Source organism: Danaus plexippus, chromosome 4, assembly GCF_018135715.1.
Source record: "Danaus plexippus chromosome 4, MEX_DaPlex, whole genome shotgun sequence".
NCBI lineage: Eukaryota > Metazoa > Arthropoda > Insecta > Lepidoptera > Nymphalidae > Danaus > Danaus plexippus.
The window spans coordinates 6,963,501-6,980,887 of NC_083538.1; the positions used below are offsets into that span (position 1 = coordinate 6,963,501).

Genomic DNA, 17,387 nt, shown 5'->3' on the forward strand with positions numbered 1-17,387 from the left:
CGGTCCGACGACATTGACATTTATATGACTATATGACTATTAAATGGACGGAAATCCTAAATGGAGCTAAAAGAAAGTTACAGCCGCATCTAGTCGGATAAGAATTATAATCTTTGTTGATATACAAACTATATGTAGATATAAAAAAAGTATTTACTTCGTTGGATTATTTCATCTTTTTTTTTGTATAATTTTTAGTTATGCGGGTCATTAGTGTTAGAAAAATTACCATGTTGGGTGAGGTCGCTTGACATATGTACGTATGCGGTTCGTGAACTCACCCACGGTGTATTTTACAGCTATGTATATTAAATTCGATAGCATACAACGCCATGGTGAATCACACGACTATATTATATGGTTTCCCACCTCGTTACATATTAAATTTGCACCAGTATCCACAAAAATATAGTTGTTTTGATGTATGAAGTGACATTTAAAAATACTATAATTATGTTTTATGTCTATTATGTTTTTCTTAGTAAACAACTGGCAACGAATTGTCGTTCAACCGATTCTGTACTAGTAATTCTGTTTAAATACAGTGTTTATACACAATTAAATTAATGACAAGTATGATAATTGTTTCAAGCCGAAGTAATAATAAAGCATAATTGAAGTGACGTTTGGTCTTTTTGAAAAATGGCGACATGTTTATATATATATATATCATCAAAGAAAAATTTATATTCCACATCAAAATCTACAGTTTTAAGACGCTGTTAAAAAACAAATATTTGAGTTACTGCTAGTTAATATACCTAGTATTATGATCATTATTTTAATTTTACGAACAAATATTATTATAACGATACTGTATTTTTATTATTCCAACATCACTGAAAACTTTTAAATTGATACTACGAATATAATTTATATCGATAGTTCTAAGTTTCAGGAACTCGCCCATCAGACGTGATCTAGCGTGAATTCTGAAAATTATAAAAAATAAATAATATTTTTTGTATCCCTTATAAAGTATTCAAACGCATGTATAATCTTTTTAGCGATTTTTTTTTTTTAATTTTTCTTCATGTATTCAAAATGTAATTTGTAAATACTGTTGAATGTAAATATCTTGTTAAATGTAACAAAGAAATTACTGGAAATTGTGTTCTTAGTAGAGTTAATCGACATTCTTCCGCAACAGAATGTGTTGAATAGTTGACTTTCTTAAATAAACCTTAGTCTTAACAAATGCCGTACATCATCAGGAGCACGCATCACTGGCCATCGAATACCAGGAGAGAAAATGTGAATAAATAATACTTATACAATATATTCGATACAAGAGCCCGGTCTTTAACGATATGTCGTTAAAATAATGACAATGTACTGTTTTTTTGTCATTCACATTACGAAGTGTCGTTCTGTTAAGCCATTTCAATATTACTTCATAAATAAGCAGTAAATAAATTGACATCATTAACTAATGTATAATGCTGTTTGTATTTATAGTTTCTGTTTGGAACTACAAGGAAATTATGTTTTCGTTTTATTTTGATAAATTTATTTATTTATTATTTTATCCAAAACACCTAACATTATCTTCAGTTTTATGGTTTTTAAATATATATGTTACACAAACTCCTAGTATATAGTCTAAGATGAAAAAAATTTACTTTTTGCGACAATAGTAAAAATGCGGTCTATTGTGTTCTGTTTATTTTCCTTTGCGTAATCTCTATTGTGAATTTAACGGAGGTGAATAAACCTTAAGGTACGATAGAGTCCTGTTTTATGTGCCGATCGTAGTACATAAGGGCACGTCTGGTCTCCGCTACGTCACGTCTCCTGGCCTTGATGGTCGCTGTACAATCGCACTGCGTCGGTTTTACTCGCCTTTTCCCATCCCTTTCGCACCCTATGTCTACCTTTCAAACTATCTCGAATTTCCACACGCGAAGTTCAAGGAAACTGACTCAGCTGTGTTATTATAGTAAAATAATGTGATCGAAACTGTGCTGTATTTGTAAGTACTTGAAAGTTCATTTCCGCATGCGTTGCTATTATGTTACGAGTTTCGACTCGCATACGTCATAGTATAGTTCTTTCTCTTTTTCTCCGTCTTGCACAGCTGCCTCCGGTCAGTAAGTTAAAGGCTGTCGTACTGTGAGGACGTTTGTGAATTTAACATTTTGCTACGACTGTCAGACGCGATTAATCCAATGTTAAAAAAATAAACCGTATAGTCGAAACGTTTTAAAATTAACTTGTCAGTAATAGTTGAAAGTGATTATTCGTATGTGAATTATAGGAAAGTAATACTTCACTTTCCCCGTACGATAGTGAACCGGTTGCATATATATTATCTATTGTTTGTTTCCAAAACATTTTAGGCTTATAACATATCATTCGAGATATCAGTGTAACGCGATGTATCGGTATGTAGAATAGGGTACGGTTACATTTACTTGTGAGTGCATGTGTTACGGCTCAGTGGTTCCATGGCCCTGTGTCCACTGTTCCATTGCTAGCGGTCCTGTGAATCCATTGACTGATGGGAGGATACCTCGCGGTTTGGCTTCACGTACGTCATGCGGGCCCCCGGGACTACAAGTGAAATTGGATTTCTAAAAAACGGCTACCACAGAAACATCAAAGATTCTTGCACCACAGGTTCGTCTAGCAGTCATTCCTTCATTAACATCCTTTTGGTTTCCGTATTTGAGGGTATCTTAATATATTGCTAAATATTCACGATATTAAATCCTATAATTATGACCGACTCGAAGTTTCCAGTTTATTATGCTAATGTGCACGTTAAATGCATTCTTGTTAAGATCTAAATTATAAAAAATATATTTGTCTAAAAAAAGTGGCAAGCTAACCTCGGAGTGAACTCTGTTTATAATTATATTGTAGTAAATAAATACAGTAGCGATTGTAATGGGATCAGTAATGTTTTTAAATGAAGATGATATAAGCAACAAATCTTCAAGATGCGATAAGGAATCTTTAACCTAATATGTCAAGGTGTAGGTGATACGTGTTTTACTTATGTTGAATGCAAAAGTTTCGCGAACAACTAACTTGTCTGACCACCCGAAGGTTAAGCACCAACATAGGTACGTGTTGTGTAATTTGACAAATCCATTGTATTATTCTTTTAGAATGATATTGAAATAATGAAATTTCATCATTATGTATGTAATTTTCATCAAATATATGAATGGTTAGAAATGTCCCGATACGATATGTTTGTATGTAATAGTGTTTTGTTTGGTTGCAGCTGGGTAAGGTCCCCTTTACTAACTGTAATATGAAGTTTAATTGACCATTCACTAACATCGAGGGGCCAAAGAACTTATTATTATACCATAATGCATTTATGTATAGAAACGGGAAAAGATCGATTGTGTTTTGTTCTCAAAAAATCCCCAAGAAATACGTCAATGTTCGTAAATTTTTAAGTGTTTCTTGATTTACATGACAATAACGCTTATCTGTAACAAATACATACATATATATTTTATTTACCTTTATTTATATAAACCATATTTCTCAGCACAAGTTTCAATACAATTTAATATATTTTTTTATCTCTTCCTAAACAAACGTTCTTTAACCCCGGAAAGTAATATCGACATGGTCGCCACCTGACGCTAAAAGTGCAACTCATTTTACAGCTTCCCGGATATAGACATTAAATTAAAATATGTACAAAATGTTTTCTATAACGCTTTAACGTAATAAATAGTCATAAGGTAATACAGTTAAACTTAATCGATATACATCACGGACGCTAAATACTAACGTTTTAACTTCAACGTTCCGTTTATTCGTCGTTTATGACGTGCTACAATCTCACGTGAAGTCGGCACGTGTGGGTAATATGAAGTTTTATTTAACGCGATGTCTAAACCTAACCACGTTCAATGTTCATGGTACATAATTACTCGCAGTTAACATAGTTAACGAAACATTTGAGTATATTTAAGTAATCATTCAAAATAACGATTTTATGTCGCAACTATGTATTTCATTATTTTAGCATATTTCCTCTTCTTTTTTTTTTTTTTTTAAGAATGTGCTTTTGAAATCGTAATTGACGCGATTCATTTAATAGGTACGTAAATTTATTTTAATAACTGATCATTATATGCTTGACTATCCTTTCCTCATGACTTTGTCCGCGTTGTCTTTGGAGGGGTTTCAAGGTCAAATGTTTGCTTAAACAAACCTGGCAGCGATAAAATACTACTGTTTTAGGCTTTGATTCCGCAAAAACTACGTGTATCAATGGGATCATTTAAAATATATTTGTTATTTTCGTGGATTAGCTATATAAGTGTAAAATTTCCTGAAAATCCGTTCAATACTTTTCATGTAAACGTGAGGGAATTATCTGTCCTCAAAAATATTCACATTTTATTATTATGGGATCTAAAATTTAGGATGAATTAAATTTTAAAGGTTATTTCTCCGGGAATTTTATCCGTTAAAAAGTTAATATTCTATCATGTATAAAAGCCTTTTTATTATGTTTCATTTCATTACAAAAATTTATCTGTGTTAGCTTCATAAAAATGGCAGGAAAAAAAATCGATAATTTTAAATCGTATTTTTTTCCATCTTCAATATAATTATATCACAAGATCATCAGCACATTTTCCTCTAAAGTTCCAACAATAATTAATATTAAATCGCTTATAAAAGTAGTGGTAACATTTTTTTTATTACTTGTTAATTCATACCCGTGCTTCCAATCTCGTCTATTGTGAGAGGCCGTCCTTGCGACGTTTGACATTGAAGCGGATATTTTGTAAAACATTTTCTTTTTAATAATAAACACTGTGAAATAATAAAAGACGAGTACTTGGCCTAGGTTTTGTTATAATTTATATTATATTTCGTCAGTGTAGTTGAAACAGTGGGTAGGTTAACAATATAATTTTTGTTAGAAAGGGCAATAAATGTAGTAAAATTATAGATTGACGAATTTTTCTACATACTGGCTCCCTGATATTTATTACAGATAATTAATTCTTTATGAGTGATATGCACAAAATCTTACTAATTTAAAATGTTGTCAAATGAGGTTAGAACAGTCTGGAAGCTAAAATCTAGTTAACCCGATTGTTCGCTTAAATTGAACATAGATAAAGGTCGTAATCATTGTCCACTAATAAATCAACCGGTAAACGTGGATAGCGTCTAGTTAACAGCGGCCCCTTATTTGTATTAAATACGAGCGCGTAACTCGGTAAGTGTTGTTCCACTGCTTTCTATCTCTTTATCTCGGTTCTAGATATCGCCGCGGGTGATATCGTTTCGGTTTATATTTAAACTATAGCTAATAACCGCGACCACGTCTTCTTATATTCGTGTGTTTTGAGTGATGTCTTGTGTCGCTTGTTTAAATCGCATTGCCATTAGTTTTATACTGACTTTAAACTGCAGAATTTATTCATTTTTTCACTTTTCCATGACGCTATCGTGCACTGTCTAGAGACTGTAAATTTTTCATTACATGTTATCGATTTGAATATTATTTTAATTAATTATTTTAAGGATGATTTATTCGTACTTATACGGATAAACGGCATCCAACTTTTCATTCATGTACTTACCTTTGTTGATATTATCATGCCAAATATATGAATGAAGAATTGTTTGGTCTATGCCAGATCGTGGTATGGGTAGAGATGCTAGGTAGTAAGTATGAGTAACTTAATTTTATTCGTCAATTACATAATCATAGCCGAAAAATGTTTTGGTCCATTTAATAATTAAATTTGACATCTTCATTTAACTGTAAAGTTGTGATAATTAAAGTATTCTACTTATTTAGTTTATCTTAGAAGATAGTCGTTTACCATCATAAGTTAACATAGAACTGTGAGAAATACAAACTTTCTTACTCTAGAACGGAATCATGATTTTTATGTATCGGTTCATTGATTTAGTATTTAAGATGTAGTAATTTTACATATAAAATAGAAAAATAAAAGTAATTTTGAATAAAGAAATGAATTAAAAAATATATCTTTAATTATTTTTTTTACTAATGTCAAATATATACAATATTATTACAGAAATGTGTAAAAATTACGTGTGGTTATATTATAAAAGAAATCATTTCTAAAAATAATATGCTATTTGAACTTACTAACATATTAATACCAGTCAATAAACCGCGCCGTCTTGACAACAGGACAAAAAAGAAAGTGCTAAATGCTTCACATTGACGTACCGTTCTGAATACTAGACTAAGACAATGGCTCGCCTCGTGATAAATGGTTCCTACTTTGGACGACTGGTACCAGAATATCTTTTACATTGTTCGAATTCTATCTTATTATTGGTCAGTTAGGTAATCGCATTTGAAATTTAAATTTTCATCAACTAGAATGACCGTCAGTAGGTGATGAGTCATTTTTTGATTTACGTTTCTACTTTTCTTTGAGCCGCTATCATCAATACATTATCTCTTATCTATTTGTCAATGTCAGAAATATAATTCATAAAGCTGCTACTATGAACGAAATCGTGCTGTTTTCATGTATAACGTGGCAAATCAGCAACATTATATATATGCATTTGAATCAAAATATATCTTAAAGAATCATCCGTTAAGTTGAAGGTTAAGAATTTGAGTTTATAATGTATTAAGTAGCACATTGCAAATAACAGGCGACCTTGCTTTAAGTGATTTTATATCAATTCAAGACAAATTATTTCCTTTGTGAAGGGAGAGTCGGCCAGCGAGAGCCGGCGATCACGTTCGATTGCGCGGTAGAAATGTCGCTCATGCGCAACGCCATAGCCGATGGTTGAATGCTAGGTTGAAAAAAATTTAACCTAATTAATCTATCTTTCATAATTGCCTCTTACTTTCGTAAGTAAATTTTTCCTTGTGAAGTACCTGTTTTAATTAATTTGATAGGTTAATATTTTTAAGATTATGTACTGTCTTTACTGTCGCATTTAAAATAAATATTTTCTTATCATGGGTGTATGAATGTTTGTTCTTTGACACTTGTTTTGAATAACTTATGATACTTTATGTACTAAACTTGAGACGCACACTAACCACATAAATAGTACTAACATTTGTCTTACCAATGCGGATATCTCTAAATACAAATACGGTAAACTCATCGTCTGTCTATTTGAAAAATCTGTTCCTATGGGAATATCGATATGTTGATTGGCATCTTTTTATTAGAGACCACAATGCTGTTTATATTTACATGAAAAAACGTACGATTCAACGGACCGTTTGACATTGTGACTCTGATGAAGGTCGTGTACAATGCGAGCCGGTTTACAATAAGAAAAATTATTGCGATTTACCTGAAACGTGATGACAGAGATTGGAACTCTAATCTTATGATAATAGATGTTAGTTTAACAAAAAAATACAAATGAATAACATAAATTTTTCATAACAAATATTCCTTATTGTCAATTACATACGTCAGGGTAAAACTTTACATATGTCTGTATAATATTTTCTTTAAGCCAACAAGTTTATTGTAGTTCTGACGTAATCTCAACAATGTATAGCGCACATTATTATATATGTTACGACTTGCGAGTGATACTATGGCTTTATTAATTATAAATTTGAAATATTTAAAGCTATTCAATTACATAAGATGCTCATATAGTTCGTTTGCTTAATACTATACTTACGCAATATAAACGATATTCATCTAAATATTCTGACCAAAACGAGTTGTATTAATTATATTCGCAGCTTATATTATCGCTGTGTAGTGAAATATTACACCATGTATGTACTAAACTATCTTATTTATTTTCAGGTAAGCTGAGAAATGGCCGTACCTACTTATTGAGACTTCTTTCACACTATACATAGATATGTGAGTTTGTTTGTTAAAATAAACTGTTTGTTCTCTTGATTATGTTTTATTATATATGTGTTTAAACTACAATTTCATGCAGAATGTAGAAATGTATTTAAATTCTATTTTAGGGACATAATCTATATACACGTTGATACAAATTGTCTTTCTTATACAAGACATATTAATTTATATACGTATTTAGAACCTTGAGACAAACGTAGAAATATCGAAATATATGATTAGTTATATCTCATTAAATAGAGTTTTTTCATAATGTATTGTTAGCTCGAATGTCTCAGGTTTAATTTAGTTTTAACCATCGTAGACTACAGATGAGAATTAAAACGTCATACGATGAGGGGAGTGAGTAATTCTTGTGTCTGTACTACGTGCGACCGGTGTTAAAGGGGAAGCCGGGCCACTAACCCATTTATGAGCTGTGGGCGATAATTGAATTACGTCTCTGACGCGGATACCATCATAGTAGTGGCTTGTGTATTGTAAACACTGAGATGCATTATGAATATAGCTGGAACGCATCCACAACTACTGCTTTAATGCAATTTGTGCTGCGTTACGTCACAGTCTTTTGAGATTTTACCGTACGTCGATTTCAATATTGTTCGCTCCGATTGTAAGATGCAATCTGAAATATTTTATCGTTCGACTTATCCGTTGGAATTTTGATAAGATTGTTAAAGAATATTGTATTAATACAATATAAATTCTTTGTTTTTCGTCCAATTTTTTTTTTTTAAATCGAAATAACTCGTCTAAAATGGTGTAATTAAAAGAAATCTGTTTAATTATTTACTATTATTTTTAATTTTTATCATTTGACGTTATTACACGTCACATATTTTAATTGTTTCGCGTTTGAAATCTCTCTAGTAGTTTACGTGACGGTCACCACGTGCGCACATATTAATAATTTAAAATATTATGAAATAAAAATATAAGTTAATTTTTTTATTATTCTGTGCTATTTTGAAATACTGATTTTGATTTAGAACTGGCTTACATTTTACAGTTAAATAAATCTATGATACGTAACTATTTGTGTTTTAGAAAGTACATAATAATCAAGTTATAAAATAATCCTTATTGTATAAATAAGTCTCACGTTTGTGATACTATCGGAACGAGTAACATTAAAGTTACATTTTAGTTTATAATGTTAGTTTAATCTGAGACACGTGCCTTGTCTATCTTAGTGAGTTAGTGACTCGGGCCACACAGAGAGTGTCACAGATTTAAAAGACTTATATTAAATACAAATTTATTTGACATTTTGACTGGTGAGACAAAAATGGATGTTAGTTATTACTTATTGACTTGTAACGAGAATTTAATGCCATTCTTATATAAAATTTCATTTTGTCTGTTCATTTAAATTATTATTTATTATGTTGTAATGTCAATCAGTAAATAATTGCAGTGTATATAGTCATGTAAAGCCATAATGACCAGAGTTGCCGTTCGAGGCGCATGGTGTCGTCACAGAGCGGTGCGCGTGCGCAGACCGTGACGCTGCTTCCGTCAGTATTTCCGTCCCCCACCCTTTAAATCTCCCTTCATATGTAAACCTTTTGGGTTACAATGATTTCTATGTATTGATCTCATTGGAACTGAATTACCGTCATACTATATCAACCAAATAATACCCTAGATCTTGTATTTTGTATCAAATATTTCGTAACATTTAATCCAAATACGTTGTTTTATATACTAGAAATTTAGTAAAGATTAAACGAATCAAATGAATTTATGTTTAGATTCACACACGTGCTTTATCGACTCGATTAAGGATTATGTATCTCAACGAGATAATTTGTTTGAAAAAGCGATGTCGTAGTTCGATATATGTAAGTCGCATCATAGGTAAATTAATTTCTAGTAGTATGCGTCTACGGATAATTTCAATAGTCTCGTTTGTGACATTGATACGTTATACCGCTGTATTAGATTTCGCTTTACCAACACAAGTACACAAATAGGTACCTACGGTCGCTCTAACTGGGGCGTGGAGAAATGGTCGGGTTCTCTTTTTGAGACGATATCAATAACGCTTTACCCACATTCGTAACCACGTTTTAACACACCGTTAAGAGAAAGGACGTGGAGATTTTTATATTCATTTTTAAATAATCGTTTCCTCGATATCAATGCGAACGAGGAAACAGATATATTAAATATAAATAATATTGTAATTAGTTTTAAAATGTGAAGACTAGGTCGCTTAAAGTAGAACGCTAAATAGAAGCTCTTCAAAAGTATTCACAATTATACATTCATAAATATTTAAATGTTATAAAACTCGAATCGCGGTCTGATTTTGCGAAGTGAAAATGTCCTCGAATATTTTGCAACGATAATTAATTTATTCATACATATGTAATTATATAAAAAATAATAGAAATATTCCCACGTGCATATTTTATTATGTATACATTGGAGGAATTCACGAGAGAGTGAGATATTAATTTTTAATTAATAAATAACATTTACTGATTAGATTATTTTCAGATGATATCTAGATAGATTGGACTAGAAATTGTGTATCTATAGACTGAATCGAGCCCTGTATAATCTGTTATCAGCACGTATCTCAGTCTTTTTATTGTGTGGTTCACGCAAAATGTGTGAGTTACTCGTTAAATGTAGCGTCGAATAGAAAGTGTTGCCTAACAATACTTTGTAATGTCGCCCCTCGGTTTAAGCAACGCGACTTGAATACGTGTAGTATTATAAGACCGATATTAATCCCATGATCAAGTAAGTAACCAGAACATAAATCGGAACAGTCGGTGAAAGTGTCCGACTCTAAGAACAATCGGTCACAAATCGAAATGTCACATGTATAATGTTTGAGAATGTACCACAATGCAATTGATGCATACAGTTTCTGTTGAACGTAACGCTGTACCTACCATTCTGATGCTATTTCTGAGTTACGACTGTTCTATATATGGGATTCGTTTAACATAGACGGGTTTATTCGTTCTTGTTTAAGGAAGTTACATAGGATAGAGCTGTGAGGGTGAAAGAATTATGTTAAAATGTTTACCGTCGACCCAGATTATGCGCGGGGCGCTCCGTTACTATTTGGTGTAATGGTCATAAAAAATAGTTGTATAATAAAATAATAGCTGAGTAATAATAATTAACTATTTACTTTACTTTGAAGTGTGGTTCACAATATACGTTTAAGGTATAAATAAAATTTCGTCGCATAAAAGATCGAATATTTTAGTTAACTAACGAAACTTTGTAAAAAACGACACACTTTTTCTAGTTGGGTTTTTTTTGTATGAGTGAAATTTCAAATTATATCGGCTAGCGGTAAACATTAAACGGTCGAAATAAGTCAAGTGGCGCTGGAAAGGAAAAGGGACTGATCCGCTGTATTCAGAAAGTTGCCATCAGATTTTTACATCGAATAATTAAGATTCAGCACACGGTAAATTGATCTCAAACTAGTAGTAGGTAGAGAGTTTTAAAAAGAAATACTGAATTCAAAATTAAAACTCTTGTTTAAACACGTCCACGTCTGTGCTGTTAGAGCTCTTGGACTTTCCGAGTCGGACAGTTCTGTGAAATAATGAAAGGCCCTTGACCCGCGGAACATGACGTCATTTTAAAAAAATCTTGACGATAATAATTATAAATAAAAACGTTCTTTTAATTGTTTTATAACTTCTCACATATTTATTATTAACCTAAGATTTCGTTGGCTTAATTATATTGTTCTTTTTTTCGTTCAATTTTTCACCACCAGAGGAGTTAACCGTTTTCGCACTAACTTCATGTATTTGGTGGTTTTTAAGTATATTTTTTAAAATCATTGCTTTTTTAATTATCTCATTTCACCAATACAATCAACAACTGATCAAAAGAGTCTAGATTTCCGATAAAGTCCGTTTTAAAAGAAACTATCACTGATATTATCAATTGAACTTCCATCAACAATACTACTGGTATTTAATGTGTTATCAAATCTGTGATGAATGGACCGTGTTTTGAATAATTTGTTAGGACCGGTCACAATCCAGACGCCTCCGCTATTAAGACACTCGAGTTGGTAACGCGAGTGACTCATGCGCATGTTCTCGACTGCCGGTTTATTAATGACGTCTATAGAGGTCTTAACACATGGGACGATGGCATACTTACATTTATTATACAACGAAAACAAACGAACTTTTACAACAAATTTGAAAACGAAGTGATCCTTTGGGAACAAAACAATATGTTTTATTCAAGACATCCTCTTAGTGATTGAGTGTTTAAACGTCTCCCAATGCTTGCCAAGTGTGATTCTCAATGTTTGCTGATGAACCCAGTTATTAATGGCCCTTACAAGTCAAAGGATGCTTGTGTGACATCAATTACTTCAATTGCTCTTATCGTTGAGTGCTGCTGTTGGCGCCTTAACCTCAACAGTATTTTATAAAAAACTTAATTAAACTCATATTATAAATAAATACAAGATCAACACATAGCAGTGTTATTTAAAGTCGCATTATATTTTATAGTGAATTTCTTCAGGTATTTCGTTGTTATTCATCAACGTCTGATAGACTGATACATCTTAAGTTACAAGATCAATCGTGGTATGGTTGAAGTTATCATTGGCTTTCGCTTGTCGATACGCTGCGTGGTTTCAACGCAACGGAAAATATCTGGTTTAAGTTTATAAATCTGTAGTAAATGTCTGTGTCACGGTAATGGGATTTTTAAAAACCCGTTCATTATGACTCGTTATGGTCAGAAACCGTTCATTACGTCTTATCGCTAACAATGATTTTCTCTTACAGCTATATATATTATATTTCATATCAGTGTCAAAGTTATATAAATATATTTTTCCGACCAAGTTTTAAAGAAGTTTTTGTTCAATAAGGTTCTAATTATATTCACCCTTTTACTAAGGGTTCGCTGTGTCATTACTATAATCCCGTTATGAAATAGACGGTTAATATCCGGTTATCGTCGATATGCAACCATCGCCAACATCTTATTAATTTCCTGACAATAACTAATAGTAATACAGTTAGTTACTCTTACTTTTACCGAGCAATGTTTTGCAATAAAACTATATGTTTGGAAATAAGAATACGCGAATGTATCATGTTGAAAGCAGTACTGACTTCAACAACTAACACGAATGCGGTAATGTGTGTGTACGTATGGGTGATGTAGTTATACATGTTTGATATTTATTTACACAGAAAATAGTCGATGGTTGAGGTAATTTTAATATGAGAATAATGCGTTGACAGAAATTTATAATGCTCATTGCCTGTTTCCAAATGACATCCGCTTCCTTAACAAAGGTGCGGGAATAAAGTAGTTTTTGATTAACTTTACATTCATTGTCTTTATAAATATATTGCCTTTGTTAAATCTTGAAGGTATATCAAATCGTACGGGTCATTATACCGTGTATCGAGACGCCGGCCTTGAACAGCAGACATTTGATATACTAAGAAATCGACACCTTTCATTGTATTAAATACATTGAAATATATAAGTATAGAAGTTTATAGGTAAACATAATTCCGCTACGTCATGTTTTTTTACTTTAGACGAGAAAAGTTCAACTCCTGAAACTTTTAATAAAGTACTTCAGTTGTAAAAGAAAACTCGTGAGTGTGCACATCAGGGTAACAACAGAGTTTACCGACAAGAAAACTTAGATATATTGCTTTTATTTAATATAAACAATATTCAGTTTAAATAAAAATGGTTGAATTATGAACACGTTTATTAAAAAGTTAGTTTCGCCTGTTAACGCTTATTTAACGTTACATCTGCGGAAGTGTAGGCTGAATACACGGAACTGAATAAAATATTCAAATTCCTAGCAATCAATCGGTGGCTAGTTGTTGATGGATTTAAGGCTATAATTGTTGAAGGGAGTGTTTAGGACATGTACTTGGTAATGTCTCGTTTATAAGATTTTGGTTATAGGTGTCACTTAACATAACTCTTATGTAGTATATCTAGTTTGATTAATAGGCTATCTATAAACACTAATTTTTATAAACGTGCTCAATTTTGATTGTCCAAAGGCGAAGGTCATTGTACTCGTTTGTTACAGAAAAATAAAACAATTCTGTAGTTATAAAAATTTGTTCTTCTTCTTTCTAAAATATAATCTAGTTAACTGTAGATTCATAAACATATTTAAAATGTAATAAAATAACTTATTTCACAGCTTCAATAAAAATAATATTATAGTACAACTGTTTTGTATTGTTAATACTGTAGCCTCACCGACGTTTGTTACCATTATTCGGTGTCAACTTTCATACATCCGTTGAGCAATACGATGTGCAAAACACGATGCAAAGTAAATTGCACTCTTGTTCGACTGTCACGTGTTGTAACTAAGATATGAACAGTGTTGAATCATTAGATTTGTGTAATCTGCGACATTTTTACAACATTACAGAAATATGAAATATTATTATGCAATGTAATCATGGGCTAAAAGTAAGATTACCGTGTAAATCATAATTGTGTAAGTATAATTTTAAAGTTGTCTACGAATGTTTGGTTTGATTGATTACAATTCTCAATGTAGGCGATGTTTTTAAAGGCCGTATGAAAAGAGACCTTCATAGTATATTCGTATCTCGTGAATCGGTTTCACTTTGGCGTTTCGGATTTAATTGTGACTAATTCTCGGGCCGTTGCAATTCATCAGCGGAAAGGCTGGTGGGTGCAACAATCGCACGCCCACGCCGGATACAAAACAATACCCGCAAATGGTATAAACGTTGTAATAAACATCCTACGGACAATTTGCCGGATAGTTATAAAAGTATACCTTAAAAGATGGTGGAGTATGTCCGTTTAAGACGTGACTCTCATCACAAATTGGCTGTAATAATTAAGTTTATGTTATGCAATTGTTATAAAGGGCTTGTGCCTGTCATTTCGTCTACTTTAAGTGAAAGTGCTCAAGTCATAACATCCTCGAAGTAGTTGAGAATGCACTCGCACCTCTGAATTACTATAGGTGATGTCTGAATTACTGTAGGTGAACCGTGATCACAGGCAGGTGGAAGTGTCGCGTGATCACCGAAGGGACCGAAAGGTCGGGATTATGTAGTCATAAAATAATAAAAAAACGCGTAGGATTATCCGGAAACCTTAGTTTCATTCAATGAGAATTTCAGTGTACGTAATACTTGATCCATCATGAAGTGTTGTTAAGACAGTTCAGGAGAATATTATCTGAATATCTGTTATTTTTTTCTCTTTCTATAATTATATGTTTCAATATTTTTCAACGAAGGGAACACGTTAACTATTAATCGATATGTGGGCGTCGACTGTTCTGTGTCCTCACTACGACGTCGTCAAACTAAATACATACAGTTTTCTGTTTTTTCCTTATAATTCATCGCGGGTAGTATATAAATGTAATACTGGAAATGTTTTACTTGTAGTTTGAACGTACTAACTTCTGGAAAACTTTGACTTGATTATTTCAAACTCTCAACTTTTAAAACACCGTCTCATTTATGTTGCCCCGTTTCCGACTTCGCCGCGTTCGACTCGTAAGCGGACGTAATTATAATATACAACTTATGAAACTGTAAAAATTTTACTCTTAATTACATATAACTCGATAAGAAAATATCGAAAAAAAAAATAAAGCTATTGTAAGCTATTGTTAAATATTAATCTATGAATAAAATATAGATTAGTACCAATGGATCCCTCGCGCCGGAATGAATTGGCAGATGGTGGATTTCTTTTTTTTATTTATTAAGAGTTTTACACAGCTGCACGTATTTACAATGGGTGGAGCATTGGCCCATTATTTGGCGGATATTGGCCATGTCCTGTGATTATAGTTGTAAAGCTTGAAGTGCTATTGAGCATAAATATAGCCTAAGTTATTCAAATAGACTGTCATTTGATTACGTCGTACGGAATGCTAAGTGAAATGTTATACTGTTCCCGGGGCTGCATTGATAAATATACGTTTTGCTCGGTGTAGAAATAGGCCTTAATGTGCAATAAATTACGTTATTGTATAAGTTTCAGTGACAAGAATGTTTGAACATTTTTGATAATATTAAATCACTGAAATATGTTTGTTCACAAACTTGAGGTAAAAGAAGATGGCTTGAAATATTCAAATTATGATTATGTTGAACTTAATTATAATTCTTGTTGTTAATAAAAATTATTTTATTAGTCGGATTTATACGTATCTGACATCATCGGATGCAGGTAGTTGCGCAATTAACCTTTATAGAATGTCATCAAAAGATGCTGATTACAAAATGTTGTTGGCTTGACTTGTATATTGAATTAAGACATTTTATGTTATGCTATCAAGGAATACGGACTAATTTGGAATGAATGTCCGCAACAGTTGGTGTAAGGTCCCGCTGAGCAGATGTTACTTTCGAGGATGTTGAAAAAAAATAAGGAAAGATGACTCTGGCAGGTGCTGGACCAATACGTAGCATAAATATCGAACTAAGGCAATGCTTGTATTAAAATGTTGTACAACATAAAATACAAGGTGTTTTCTCTATCGTGTACATTATGCATAACTATAATTTCAATTTAGCAAATTTGAATTAAATAAATGCATATTGTGAAATAAGATAAATAATGTACTTCCATTCAAAATGAGGTTCTATTATTGAACATGTAAGCTTTGTTTTTGCTTGATGTATTAGACTCTTATATTCAATAAAACATGGCTTAAGGTTCTTAATTATCGTATTCTGTACAATTCCCAACGACGTAGGCCTTAAGATCCAAATTTATGCTTTAAGGTCCGAAATTTTATGTATATAAATGTTTTTATTTTGTTATATATATACATATTTAATTCAATGCCCTTAGTTTATTCGTATTTATTTTTTATCGGAACGTTTTTGAGGTAGGTTTTACCAGCTTAACCATTACGTCTGTTTTTGCTCCAATTTATATGAGCTACTAAGAATAAAAAAAGCACGGACTCAAAAAGCTTGGAGTAAATTTATTTCAATGGGCTAATATCAAAAGCAACCTCGTTTCGGGTGTTTTGAATACTGACGGCAGAACAGAAAACAAGAACTTTAACATGTAGATATATGCAGTACAAGTTTTCGGATATCAAAGGTCCTTTTGCAGTTGGTATTTATTTGTTTATAAATTATATATGTGTACAGTAACTGACTTCAATGTCATTTTTACTTTGGACAAAGTGCTAATATATAGAAACCTTGTACCAAACATTATTTTTGTACACAAAGGCCACAGTAACTCGTTGTTTTATTACAATCATTTAAAAATCCTGATATTCATATATTATATATAAGTATAGTATGTATTCAAGTGTACATGCTTTTGTTTGTGTTAACGTGTGTATTAAACTTCCAAAATATAACAAGAATTTTATATATGATTATTAAAAAATATCTCAATTAATTTCTTAGCATTTTCTTTGAAATGACATACTTTATACAAATTTATTGATTTACTATAGCGAAACAAGTATCAATTTGACGTGTATTGAGTGGGTAAGGCATATGATCTCATGAGCTATAAGCC

General features: G+C 32.0%; 1 protein-coding gene across 5 annotated transcripts in view; it reads left to right on the plus strand.

Moving 5' to 3' along the window:
- Positions 1 to 17,387, plus strand: part of LOC116768358 (uncharacterized) — a 57,388-nt gene that overhangs the window by 21,349 nt on the left and 18,652 nt on the right. Inside the window, exons 1-2 of one of the 5 annotated variants that reach the window (XM_032659055.2) lie at positions 2,006 to 2,619; positions 7,773 to 7,832. The exons of 2 other annotated variants lie outside the window; for them this stretch is intronic. The gene's annotated coding sequence lies outside the window, so the exon portion shown is untranslated. Of the gene's footprint in view, positions 1 to 2,005; positions 2,620 to 7,772; positions 7,833 to 17,387 lie in introns of those variants that run through there. 2 more of the 5 variants (XM_061524967.1, XM_032659054.2) reach the window with 2 other exon arrangements.